This window comes from Phaenicophaeus curvirostris, chromosome 1 (assembly GCF_032191515.1).
Source record: "Phaenicophaeus curvirostris isolate KB17595 chromosome 1, BPBGC_Pcur_1.0, whole genome shotgun sequence".
Taxonomy (NCBI): domain Eukaryota; kingdom Metazoa; phylum Chordata; class Aves; order Cuculiformes; family Cuculidae; genus Phaenicophaeus; species Phaenicophaeus curvirostris.
This window is the reverse complement of record NC_091392.1, coordinates 32343467-32357228: the sequence shown is the minus strand read 5'-3', so window position 1 is coordinate 32357228 and position 13762 is coordinate 32343467. Positions and strand designations below refer to the sequence as shown.

Genomic DNA, 13762 nt, shown 5'->3' with positions numbered 1-13762 from the left:
AATTTAATTCACAACAATCATCAATTATTTCATGCTTCTAGATGCATCCCATCTTCCATAGCCATGCCTTATGCTGGCACTAGGAGTTGCAAGTTGCCAGGGGCGTTTCTGTTAACCCAACATAACAGGTACTATCACTCAATGCACTGAGCAAGCCTCTAATGCTACTCTGCACAAATGGAACGGCAAAATATATCCTTTTCTGGGAGAGAGAGGATCTCCTTTTCATGTTATAAAATGACAAAGTCTGAGTTTACTCATTTCAGAAAGATCAAAGCTTTATGGTCTACTCAGACCATGCAGCACTATCAATTGATGGTAAGAAGCAAAGCCTTAAAAGCAATTAAACAAAAGAGCATTTTGTTACACACACGTTTAAAGTGTGTTTTAGTGAAGCCTTTGCTATCACTTCAGGCACCTATCAAACTTACAAATCTTTTTTGTTTTAGTCACTGCTATTTCCTTAGCTTCACGTAAGAAGATTGAAAACTTCACAGTCTAGCAAAACACCTGTTCTGACCAGAGAAAAACATCACAGCAGAAAAAACAGAAGGTAAGGAGAAAAAGCACAACTCCCTGGTTCATTGCATGAAATCCTGGGTCTGAAGAGCAGAGAACTCCTCCTAAACAGGTATTAGTCATCACAGTTGTATACAAGACTTTGGTCAGGAAACTAACAAGCGATACCATCTCACGATCACATAGTCACAGACATACATGCAAGATTTCGCAGCCCTCGAAAACTGATTGTCTCAACATGCAGAGTTAGAGGTTTCTGAACACATGCTTAAACACAGTTGATGCTATCAATGTTCATGAAATGTGTGACAAGTGTGGGCAGTTCTTTTCAGAGTATCGTACGAGATCTGTCATGTGCACATTGTACATTATACATCATAGTCAGTGATGTTTTTCCTTGCTCAGCTGCAAGGCAGCTCCTTCTCAACTAATGTCACAGAGTCAATGCTGGGACCCTCTTAGCAGCCGCATTCTTTTAACATGGCAGCAGATTTCCAAGAAACATTTATTTCTGTCTGATAGCAGATGCTGGTATTGCAGACTAGAGAAACAATATTTATTGAAAATTATACTTCACTTCCAAGAAGAAAGTTGCACGAGGCAGTGCAATATCATGCCGTACTGCCCCAGAAGAGTTTACGCACCTCAGCAGTCCCCATGGTATGTTTGGGCTTGAACCAGTCTCGGCCTAAGTAGTTACCAGCACTGTGTTCCTCCTCGCAGCACATTTGCAACACTTTTTGAGCCCACAGTCTCTGTAAAGCCTTGGTGGGAGAAGGCTCTCAATACCTGCTTCCTAATAGGAGGACCAGTACTGCCCCATCCTGTGACGAGCCCCATAGCTTAGACGCTGCCTTCTCAGACTGAAGCTCACAGACTCTCTGCAGCAAATGGGCACAAAGTCTTCATTCAAGAAAAATAAAATCAAATTAAAAAGCCCCAAAAGTGTATATGTTTTTATATATCAACTAGCACAAGATGTAGGTGTAGCTCTGAGGTGCAAAAATACCCATTGCCTATACTTTGTGTTTCTTCATCACTCTTGGCCACTCTAGAAGGCCAGAGATTTCAAAGAAGTTCAGAGACACTTTCTGGCAGCAAACAGCTTGTCTGCAAAATACAGGATTTTTCTCCTTCAGCTGGCTTTCTGCTTCTGATCTGTTCTCTTTTATTCCCCTGTCTTTCGCACAAGCACTGACACGTAAGTTCAAACATGCCAGTGACGGATGTACTAAAATAGAGGTGAAGAGAACTCGGTGAGCACCTCCAGCTCCTCCTGTCAGGCTCCTCACGTCAGCTATGAATCCCCCTGCTCCAGGCACAGCTACCTCCAAATTAAGCACTGCTTTCCTTTTGGGCCATAGCCATACATTTGACCAGGGGTAAAATAGTTGAACAGGTAATCATCCACGTTTAATGACCCTCTGTCATCATCTTCTTGCCAGGTGCAAGAATTTTGCCTGGAAGCTCTCGTAGGCTTCACTGCAATTTGGAAGCAAAAGACAACAAAGAAGCCAACCAAGCCCCACTTTCAATAAAATGCACCCCGAATCAAAAAGCATTTATAAACTGTGCATGCAGAAGCTTGCCAAATACTCATACATTATAATTTAGTCGAACAAAGAAGGACTTGGTGCATTTTAAGTTCATTTGTACTAGATAGATATGGGTTTTTTTGTTGCGTACCTGCAGTTTCCATTAGACAGTTTAAGTTAGTCAATAAGCATAAATTTTTGAAGGACAGCTCGGAAGGGAATTTTCCAGACTCTGAAAGAATATTGCACTTTGGAGTATCGTTCTGAAAATGAACATGTCTGTTCATGCATTTTAGGCAGCCAAAACATAATCTAAAGAACATTTGGAAGTTGCAAGTCTGAACAAAAGAAGGATGGGAATGGTGTTATCACAGAGAAAGAAAGGCTCAGGGCTATTTCAGAGGAAAGAGAAGAGGATCCATTTTGACTAAATAAAAGTGTATTGAAAGGCATCCAAGAAGAGAACTGCCAGTTCTAAACGGACAAGAGGAAGAAAAATTATAGGCCTGAAATATAAAAGCAGATTCCCAAATCTTTGGTATATCTGAAATCAGATTTAGAAACAAGATTATAAGTTAAAAGAATAAAGAGAAAGGCCCAGGAGGAGAGAATGAGGTCAATAAGGAGTGAATGGCATGAAAATCTATTGGAAAAAAAGCTTAAAAGAAATCATAAAGGCTGGAACTAGAAGATGCTGGTCACAAGCATCATGGTTTCACAGAACATCAAGGCAAACAGAACTAACAGCACTAAAAAACCAGAAAGATATTGGGAGGGAGAGTGGTGAAATTTGAAATACTAAAAGTGCAAAGTAAAACAGTTTTCATTTCTGAGAAGTGCTATCATTTTTGTGGAGACACGTTAAGATACTAAATTTTTTTTTCCAAATTCTAAGAAAAATAACTACCTTAGTTCTTAGAATATGCATGACAAGGTAAGAATCAAATTATTTGTGAGTTAGAAAACACATGCCTATACAAGTATAAAATGAATGGTGGTAACAGAATGCATCAAATCAATGACCATTCACTTGTCAGCCTTATATATTTCTTTTTTAAAGAAACAAAGTAGTTTCTTCTTAATCTTCTTATTCCCTACATCAATACCACCTGACCACATCCACTACACAGTAGTTATTTTTGTAAAGTAATTTGGAGAGGAGGCTGATTGGCAGCTCAAGAGAAATAAGTCTAATTGAGCAAGAGTAAATTGCAAATGCTCTCTTCTCAGCTTCCAGGCATGGCATGGCCAGCACATAGGGCTGGAAGGGGATTCAAGCCCATGACTTGGAATCCAGGCCCACATCCTTTGTCGAGCTGAAATTCCTATGGGGCTGAGTAGGGTGCTAGTGTGAGCCCCAGAGGGGTTTATTTGCATGAGGAAGTGTTGAAAGAGCAGTCCTTGGCTTAACAGCCCTGGGCAGCTAGCTTTTCCTCTGGCTTTGCTCTCATTATTGGAATGATATGGCTTTTGTCCTAGCAGGGTGCAATGGGTGTTAATTAAATTACTATTTGCACAGCGCTTCCCATTCGAAGAACTACCCTGGTGAAAAAAATAATGCAGTACAAGTACCAAAATGAGAATACAACTTGTACATGCAAAGATGGTAATTTGAAAACCACAGCTCTTCGTGTGTGTCATTTGCCTTCTCGGCTTGGCATTTAGGAGATTCAGGAGGGGAACTTCCAGCGCAAATACCTCGAGAAGGTGCCAGCAGAGCTACCATGAGAGCTTCCCAGCAGCCGTTTCCCCTCCACGAGCGGCCAGGCAAGCTGCCCCCAAACCCAGACGCTCCAGCATCCTTGTACTCTATGCCTTGTGATACCCCGTGCAAGTCATGCGTTCCATGGGGTGAAACCAAGGACTGCAGTCTTAAAGTTGTCAGCTGCAATGCCATCTTGCTTCAGGTTTGTTCTTAGTAAGTTTTTTGGCTTTTTTTTTTTCCAATCCAAAAAGCTCATACAATTCTTGCCAGGGATTAACACAAAAATAACCACCTACAGCAAATGATCTTGTACATCAAATCGCCCTTTATGCCTGAAGAGCATGTCTTGCCCCAGTTGGAAATGCTCTGACCTCTCGCACAAATGGCAGCGTTTTCAGCATATACATTTTACATGACGAAACAGGAAATTGGGTAACGTGATGTTTCCAGATCTTCCGTGGCCATTTCAGGGAAAATGCCACAAAAATCCAGCCTGCCTGCCAGGAGGGGCTCTCCTGTGGACAAGCCGTAGCATAAAACGAGAGTGAAAAATTATTTTTCTTGTTGTAAAAACAATAATTTAAAAAAAAAAACCACAAAACACAAAGATGCTCACCCTACCTAGCGGGGGGGTGGAGGGGAGGGAAGAGGGGGGGAGTGGGATGCGGGGAGCAGGGTGGATGGAGGATGAGGAGCCCGGGGGAAGGGGGGTAGAGGATGCAGGGGGCAAGGTGGGGGGGGTGGGGAAACGGAGAGCCCAGGGGTAGGAGGGAGGATGCGGGGAGCCCAGGATAGGGTGGTAGAGGATGCGGGGAGCCCGGGGTGGGGGGAGGGGGGTGAGGGATGCAGGGGAGGTGGAGGATGCGGGGCCCGGGGGATGATGGATGCGGGGGGTGGAGGATGAGAGGGGCTGGGGGGATGATGGATGCAGAGGATGGAGGATGCGGCGGGCGAGGGGTCGATGTATGTGGGGGGTTGGAGGATGCAGAGAGCCCGGGGTGGCGGTCGGGGGGGAGGATGCGGGAGGGCTGAAGGATGCGGGGAGCCGGAGGGAGGGGATGAGGGATGCAGGGTGGGGTGGAGGATGCAGGGAGCCCGTGTGTGTGTGTGTGTGTGATGGATGCGGGGGGCTAAGGAGGTGATGGGTGCGGGGGGTGGAGGATGCGGGAGGCCGAGGGGGTGATGGACACGGGGGGTGGAGGATGCAGGGAACCCGTGTGTGTGTGTGATGGATGCGGGGGGCTAAGGAGGTGATGGGTGCGGGGGGTGGAGGATGCGGGGGGCCGAGGGGGTGATGGGTGCGGGGGGTGGAGGATGCGGGGGGCCGAGGGGGTGATGGACACGGGGGGTGGAGGATGCAGGGAGCCCAGGGTGGGGGGGGAGGACGCGGGAGGTGGGGAGGATGCAGGTTGCCGGGGGGTGGCGGATGCGGGGGGCGGAGGATGCAGGGGGCCGAGGGGTGATGGACGCGGGGGGTGGCGGCCGCGGGGACCCACGCTCCCTGCCGCGGGGCGGGCTGCGCGTCCCCGTGCGGGCGCGCTCCCGCCCCCTCCCCATGCCCACACCCGCGGCGGGAGGAGGAGCCGCATCTGCCTCGGCGCCTTCGTTTCGCCAATTTCGTTTCTCCCCACACACACACACACACCCCGTCCTCGCCCCGCTTTTTTCTTTCTTTTTTTCTTTTTTCCTTTTTTTTCCCCTCTCTCCTCAATTCTCGCTTAAATCTGATTTCCTGGCTGCCACCGGCGCGGCGTGCCGGGGCGCTCGGGCTGGACTGCGGCTCGGGGCATCATCCCCGCGGCTCTCGGAAGGTAGGGCGGCCGCGGGGGGACCGGGAGGCGGCTGCCCCGCAGCCTTTTGTCTCGGCGGCGCCGGCCGGGGCTCCGCCGCGCTTTGTCCTCGCCGTGTGCTCGGGCCCCTCGGCCACACGCGGGGCTCCGGGGGCTTGCGGAGATGAAAAAGCTGGCGGGGAGGTGGAGGGGGGCGGGTGGTGAATCGAGGAAGGGGACGGGGAGCGGCGGGGGATGCGGGCGGCGGCCACGCGGCCGGGGATGCTGCGGGGGTGGGGGGGCGGGAAAAAAGAAAACGGAGGGGTAAAAAAGAAAAAATAACCCCCCGCAACATTTAAAAAGGCGATCGAGCTGCGAGCTTTCGCTAGCAGCGCCTGAAAGATGAATAAAATAGCTATAAATGAGTAGTGGGTGGGTCGGCGCGGCCGGTCCCGCCGCAGCCCCGCGGGGCGCACGCCGAGCGCGGCCCTGGCAGCCCGGGAGAGCCCCGCAGGGTCGCTCTGAGGGGGGCGAGGACAACAAGGGGCAGGCTGGGGCTCCCGGGGGGCGTTTGCTCACGTGTGCGCGGGTCGGGCTCGCTCTGTCGCCGGAGGGTTTGTCCCCATTGTTTTGTGGAGTTTGTAAAGCAACCTGTAGCTAGGATACGTCTCCTCGTGGAAGGGGAGATGTGTGAGCCCGTGTGCTTTGTTGATTTGGCGTTGGAAAAGACCAAAATAGAGCCCGTGTTTGGCGGAAGGCGAGGCTGTAGACTGTGTGTCTGTGTGTCTGTGTGTCTGTGTGTCTGTGCCAGCAGCTGAGCCCGCGTGTCCTCAGGCTGCTCGGTGTCCCCCGGGCCGCTCTGGGGCTTTTCCACTGATCCCCCGGCTCCAAATGAGCTGTGGAGGGGCTGTGATCAAAGCCTTGTAGGGGTAGGGCTGGGGGCAGTGGGTATAAATTGGACAAGGGCAGATTTAGGTTAGACAAAAAGATTAATTTCTTCACGATGAGTGTGGTGAGGCGCTGGCACAGGTTGCCCAGGGAAGCTGTGGCTGCCCCATCCCTGGAGGTGTCCAAGGCCAGGCTGGATGGGGCCTTGGGCAGCCTGATCCTGTGGGAGGAGTCCCTGCCCATGGCAGGGGGGTTGGAACTGTATGATCTTTAAGGTCCCTTCCAACCCACACTATTCTTTGGTTCTCTGATAGTAACCTGTGCCTCATTCACCTTTATGTTAATTGATACAGTGCAGTCTGGTAGAAGAAGAAAAACCCAAACCAAAACCATTCTGAGCCTAACCAACTTAGATTAACAGTAAAACCAGCTACAATGGGAAAAAGAAAGAGCATCCTCGCATCTAACCTTTACTCCCTTACCAACTTTGTCCAGAAAGTCTAAGGGATTTCCCTCTGTTGCTGAAGGGTACAGAATGTCAGTAACTGCCCTTTTCAGGCTAGGAGCCCATGACCAAACCGACTGGCAAAACCTTGAAATCTAGGAATCGCCATATTGCTGGTGAGCAGAGGCCTTCTGCTGTGGCTCAGTGGAAATTCACCGACTAAAATGTGATCTGCTTCACTGTCATACTGAATGACTCCTATTTGACTTTGCCCTTTTTGGAATGGGATTTTTTTTTTCTTTTCTTTTTAAGAGGCACCATAGAGAGAGCGCTTCACTGAAGCACACTGCAGCATCCTCTGGCTTGTCACTTGAGACTGTTTATGCTGTGGTTGGACCAGCTAAGGCTCTCCAGCCCCAGTAAGGATGGGAGATGCGTTGGCAGCGAGTGCCACACTCCACATACTCCTGTGCAGAGGATTATCCTCCGAGCAGTTTGAGGCTTCTGCAGACTGCCATAGAACATGCAGAATCAGCTGTCCTCCGTGTCCAAATCCTGCTTTTTACAAGAGTTTTAAAGGATAGAAGAGGAGGCAGGGCTCTCTCAGCCAGTCTGCTTGTGGGCTGCTCAAGCTGGGTCTCTGTCCTATATTTGGTTGGCGTTTTCAGGTTTTGGGGTTTGTTCTTTACCAGGGGAGAAGTGGTGACCGAGCAGAAATGGGACTCTCCTTCCTCCTGTGCTCTCCTGTGTCTTTTTCTCAGCTTACTCATTTCTGTAGAAACGTGCTTAGCATATAGTGTGACAATAACTGCCACTTTAAAAGTTTGTATTCTAGAGGCAAACAAGATGTGGGAATATTTAAATACTCTAAACCTGAATTCAGTTTTCTTTCTGATAGGTATTTAGCACTGTGACCTTAACCCTATCCAAGAAGTTTGAGTGGCCTTTCTTGGGAAAAATGGCAGCTTTTTCCTGTTCAAAGTGTTTCACAGCCGTTTTCCAGATAACTCTCATAATGTTTGTCTAAGCTTATCTGTTAAATATCACTCTGAGTCTCTTACAGTCAAGAAAACTGAAACAAATATATTACTTGTAAAGGGAGGAGGGGAGGAAAAATGCGTTGCATGTGAACTTAAGCAAAGAGTTCTTCCTTCTGTAGTACCAAATTTAGTATAAATAAGAATTTCAGAGTTGCTATTTAATCCTCTTGAATTCATGGGTAGCCTGTTTCATTGCTGTAAGCCATAAAGCCCCACTCATACAGCACTTCCACTTTCTGTGGAAGACAAGAGTTCATTTATTTGTGGTGGTGAGTTCTAGGATCGCTTTAGCAAAATCGAGGCTGTTGAGAGGATTTCAGAGAGAAACATAATTAGGAAAAAATGTGACTATATTCCTCTGCAAAATGCCTTCCCTTAATTGACTGGGAAGGGCTCAAACCAAAAATGTACTTAAAACCATTTTCCTTTATGGCTCATCTTTAAGTGTTTTGCCTAAAGTAATGAATCACTGGGTGAATCAGACGAGGATTTTATGATTTCTTATTTGCCTGCCTTTGATCAGCTGAGTAGCCTGTCCAGACTTAATCTGGGACTGTCTTCCCTTTCTTAATGGCAGCATGGAAGGGCGGGGTGGAGAGCAGTGGGGCAGAGCAGGAGCACTTTCCTGTTGCATGGCAAGGTCACGCAGTACTGAGAGGAAGGTTGACAATCCACATTTGTGCTCATTGCTCCTTTTTTATAGCATCCTTTCCCCGAGCTTCCTTCTCGAGTCTTCTGCTGCTTGTTTCCCCCCTCCCACCTTATCTTTTAACTGTTTCCATCCCTCATGCGGCAAGGGCTACGTGAGAAAGAAGGGGCCTGGAAATTAAAGCGATGGCTTGCAGCCGCCAAGCAAACAGCTGCTGCAGCTGGAGGACCTCCCTGTCTGCCACGCTGCCCTCGGCCTGGCGGCATTGCTGGCAGGCAGATCGAACACGTTCCAGCACCTTGGTGGGCACCCTGGAACCCACCAGGACTGGGCTGCCGCGGGGACCCGCGTGAACCTGCTTCCTTCCGCCGGCTCAGCCTGCTGCAGAGGGGCACTACGGATGAGCCGGAGGCAATGACATTTCAGGCACTGCAGATGTTTGCTCAGTGGTTGTGAGTCAGTCTTTAATTTTCAAGCTCCTTGTTATCTCAGTGGCCCTTCTGTAATCTCTCCATTTTGTCCTTCCTGTGGATGAGGAGTAAATCAGGAGCTTTATGTTCCACGTGTCAGGTGTCGCTAACGCTGAACAAAAAGGGGACAGTTGCTTCCCTGCTAAGTCATTTTGTTCACTAGTGCTGAACAAAAAGGCTAGTTTCTTCCCCTCCTCCCAAGGTGATACTCTTACATATAAAGCTTATTATTGCATTTTGTCATTTAAGTGAATGAGTTTCACTGAGTTTCAGGCTCAGTGTTTCATTATTTATAGCCATTGTGTCTTGCTGGTCATACTGCTCTTCTTTGAAAGAACTTTCAGAAGTATGAGTAGAGAAAGACGTATTGCATCTCAGGCTTTGTAAGAATTAAAACAGCTTGTGTGAAACTCAAGTGCTGGATTCTGATCAGTCGTAACTGACCATGAGGAGATCTTGCCAAAAATCCCTTTGAGAAAAAGTTGAGTCATATTTCAGCTTTTAAGCAAATTGTCTTGAATTCCATAGTTAAAATTCCTTATCATGTTTTGGAGATTTGCCATCCCTGAGACCATTGGACTGTGGGTAGCACTCTGTGAATGAAGTGTCCAGTGATTATACCAGGGCACGTGACAAAAACCATACCCAGAGATGGGCAAGACGGTGTCCAACTTGGCCACTTGTCCAAACACCTCTCGCATACTGGGTCAGCCTTTTGGCAGCCACATGTTTTAAGACAGCACTTTTCAATGATGTCACTTACAGAATATGAAAAAAATGGCCTGTGAAGTAAGCCACCACCATTACCACCAAGACTGATGATGTTACTGTTAAAATCACAATTTCTAGTGGAGTGTTTTCCAAGATTACCCTTCTCCCAGGTACAGCCCAGAAAGGATTCCTGCTTCAGCCAGCAGAAGAAATAAAATTAGACTGTCTGTATTATCATATTTTTTTCAAATCCAAATTTTTGAGCCTATTACTGCTGTTGTGGAATTAACAGTCCAGAAAACTGAAATTGCAGGGATTTTTTTATTATTTTTTATGGTACAGAAGGCAACAGAAAATGACCCCATTGGAATGTGTTTTAGTGGCTTGTGGAGGTCTCTGTGTCCTTGAGAAAAATAAACTCATTTTATCTTCTTGTGCAATCTCACAGTCCTCCTTCTGAAGTCTGTGACCAGTTGTATGCTTTCCCATATTCTGCAAGGAGCATACAATGAATAAATTACCCATAATGGGTTTTACAAGACATGTCATAGGCTGTTTAAAGAGAAAGCCAAGCTCCTAGCCAGAGTGGTGGTTTTTTTACTAAATGGAGGGACGGGATCAGCTACCAAACACAGACTTTTAAGTTTCCTTTAGTGGGGTCATCAGTTAGGTCTTTCTTGGTTCTCTCTTGGGATGATGCCTGCTTTGAGGAGCAGTATTTGCCGATCCAAGTGGAAAAGTTTGGAGTAAGAGCAAAATTCTTATTTTTTCTTGTTGATTTACTGTGTGTGTGTGTGTGTGGAGAGACAGGTTTGATGGCAAGTATCTGGAATTTTTCTGTTTGGGAACCTTAAGACTGGGCACAGTAGTAGGCACAGTAACTGGAAGTGATTTGGATTGCTACAGTAACTCTTCAGATGATTATTTACTGCCTTTTAACTCAAGTTGAGAATGAAGCTCTAATTAGGAACTTTAGTTAATATAGATTTTTAATTTGCATTTATTTTATTACATTTCTTGAATGAAAAGGCCTTAAAAGTAGGAATATTACCATGCTGCTTCTAATATAGCTTAGCATCAACTTCTGGTGAATTTTCATTAGCTGAAGCAATTTTGTTTTTCTTCCCACAGCATTTGTGGCACCTACACCTGAAGTGGTGACTTGCTTAGCCCAGCTATACCAGTGTTGGAAGTTCCCTTTGGGAACAAAGTTATTGCATTTGCAGAGAGCAGCTCAGTATTGCTGCAGACCCTTCCCATGGGTCGCGAAGGATTGTCCTCTGGCAACGCCAGGCTCTGTTGTAAAGGCCAAGTGATGAGCCTGGAAGTGGACTTTCAGCTTGTAGGGACTACGGCTGGCTGATGTGAAGCTTAGCCTTTGGGATTTTAGATTTGTGATTAGTCACGTCTGTGAACCTGGAATTTAAAATAGGGATTTGAGGGTGAAATTCATGTGGCTACCCATACTCCAGTGACTGTGAAGGCTGCCTAGTGTGATTAGCAGTGATGAAGGGTTTGTTCTGTGTATGTCTAAGGTAAAGGTATCTTTGCAAAAAAATTGCAATTTGTATAGTGTTTTTTTCCAGGTATCACACCTCTCCCACCCTTTCCCTTTGAATCTGCAAGCGGTTCACAAACTGAGTGTTATTGTTGCTATAATCATCTTAATTTTACAGATGGAGGTGCTAAGGATGAGGTGGTTGTCCTTTGCCAAAGATTTGTGATCAGTTTGTGCTGCGACAGTAAAAGTTTCAGTCCCCAGCCCCACTGCTCTCTGCACTCTCCTTTTGTTTTGGCGCTGAAATTGGGTTTTCTCATACTTGGAAGTGCAATGCGTTATTTCACTCAATTTTTTTGGTTTCAGGGGTTTGTTTGGTGCGGGGTTTTTTTTTTTTATTTTTAGTAAATCACTTAACCTAGCAAGAACCTGAGGCAGATTCAAAGATGTGCCTGGTGTCTTGCTGCTTCAGGAGCAACTCGTCTGCCTGAAACCTGGCATCTGCCGAAGTGCTTGCTGGTCCTTCAGCTGGCACTGCTTGCACTAAGGTGTTGCAGCATCTTCATTCAATCAGTTTTGTCTAGAATCAGAGGTTTGGTTAAAACAAACAGAAAAAAAAGGTTGTCACTTTTGCACTGCAAAGATTCCTTGCGAATAAACCAGCAAGCCATTTTCTTGCCAAGCCGGCCTTGCAGCATTTCAGCTTCAGAAGGGCAGAGCAACGAAGCAGGAGCTGCATGTCAGTGGGCTGTGAAGTCTGCTCTCCAGCACACCCTTTACCTCACAGGAGCGCTAATTTAAGCACCTGCTTTTGAGATGCTTAATAGGGAATTTATTAAGCACAGCAACGTTGTTGAGGAAGTTCAGAAAATCCTCCTGAGGGACTGTGGTGCCCAAAGGGAAGGCTGCTCTGCTCGAATCTTAGACAAACCTTACATGGGCTTTTAAAGGCAAGGGGCTACAGATCTTGATACAGAGGTTGTCATGTCTATTAAGGAATTTTTTATTTTAGGAACTCATGGTCACAAGAAGCTTCAGCAGGCTTGGTCCTTACCACCTCAGCAGTCACCATCTCCTGTGGCTTCATCCTTTTTTAAGATCACGCTTCTCCTCCAAAATAGGTAGACTATTTTATCCTGGCAACCTTCGGGAAGACTGTTCCAGAATGTCACTGATAAAACCACCCTTTGCTTGCCAGTCTGCATTTATTTTTCAGTAGCCTAAGTCCATATATATTTTTTTTGTTCTGCCAACATTTTAATACCCAAGCACTTGCTCCCCTGGTATCTGCAGTGGAAATCTACACAGAGGAGTTAAAAAAGACCCAGCTCAGATCAGCCCCCTCCTTGCACCAGGCTGTACCAGGCCCCGTCTGCCATGGTAACCACATGCATAGTTGCTCCTTCAGTGGGAAAAAACAGATCCTGCCTTGCAGTAAGCCTTGATGCTCACCTTTAAACTTTGCACCTAAAATTTGGACAGTTTGGGCTCTTGAGGGAGCATTAAGAGCACATATAAACTTCAAGGTAAAATTACATTTCTGAGAAAGTATTTACAAGGAAAAAAAGTGCATTTGCAGAGGTGTTTTCTGCATGGTGGGGATGTGGTATAAGTCAGAAGTACTGGGTCCTATAAATTCAATTTGAAACAGGCAGGTGTTATAACTGAACAAGTGAACTATGTCCTCCTGCCTCAACAGTCCCCTGCAAGAGCCAAGGATGCTCCTACAGTTTTTTGATTGCATGAGAGCAGTTTGATGGTTTTGAGGTAGCCCTGAGAATTTTAAAATATCCCCCGATTAATCTGTCATCTGAGCATTTACCACGTACCCCAGGGTGAATTCGGCAATATTGCAGAAAATTCATTCACAAAATGGGAATTGAAACAGTTGTGGTGCAGGAGCACATTTGTGAATAACATCCTGTTGCCTCAGCGCCACGCTGGAGTTGTAGCTCAGCCAAGGGTGGTCGGAGTCTGGAAATTATTGGTCTTTCAGTTGATTTGCATTGCTGATAAGGAAATGTGTCACTGTAGCAGACTTGTCTGATCTGCCTTTGGTGTTATTCTTTGTGCTTTTAAGCAACACTTCTATCAGAGGAGAGATCATCTGATCTTTAGATAATAACTGCTTGACACAAGATATACTTTACTCTTTCTTCCTACGATATATGAGCCTAGGGATTTGATTCTGTCTGTTTCTGAACTTGTTCAGAACAAGTTTAACCATACACAAAGCATCCTCTGCACATCCGCTTCACCAAAAATCCTTAACATATTCAAACATCTGGAATGCAGATATTAGTAGACCAGAGTACTGGGGTAACTCTATCCTCTGTTCCATCCACTTATGCACTTATGTACTTGTGTCGATGCAACAGCATGGACACAAGATATTTTATATTTTTAAGGGGCAACTTGGAGAACATACAGAAGATGAATATTGAAATTGGACTTGAACAAGCAAATCATTTTTATTTCTTAATTTGTAGGTCGTTAATCTTTTTCCTGAAACAAATACGATTGGTTTGCTCAC

General features: G+C 46.3%; 1 protein-coding gene across 2 annotated transcripts in view; it reads left to right on the top strand.

Moving 5' to 3' along the window:
* The first annotated feature begins 5405 nt into the window (after positions 1–5405).
* SLC38A1 (solute carrier family 38 member 1) overlaps positions 5406–13762 on the top strand; it is a 40257-nt gene continuing 31900 nt past the window's right edge. For both annotated transcript variants that reach the window (XR_011336987.1, XM_069852028.1), the window contains exon 1: positions 5406–5570. The gene's annotated coding sequence lies outside the window, so the exon portion shown is untranslated. The remainder of the gene's footprint in view (positions 5571–13762) is intronic.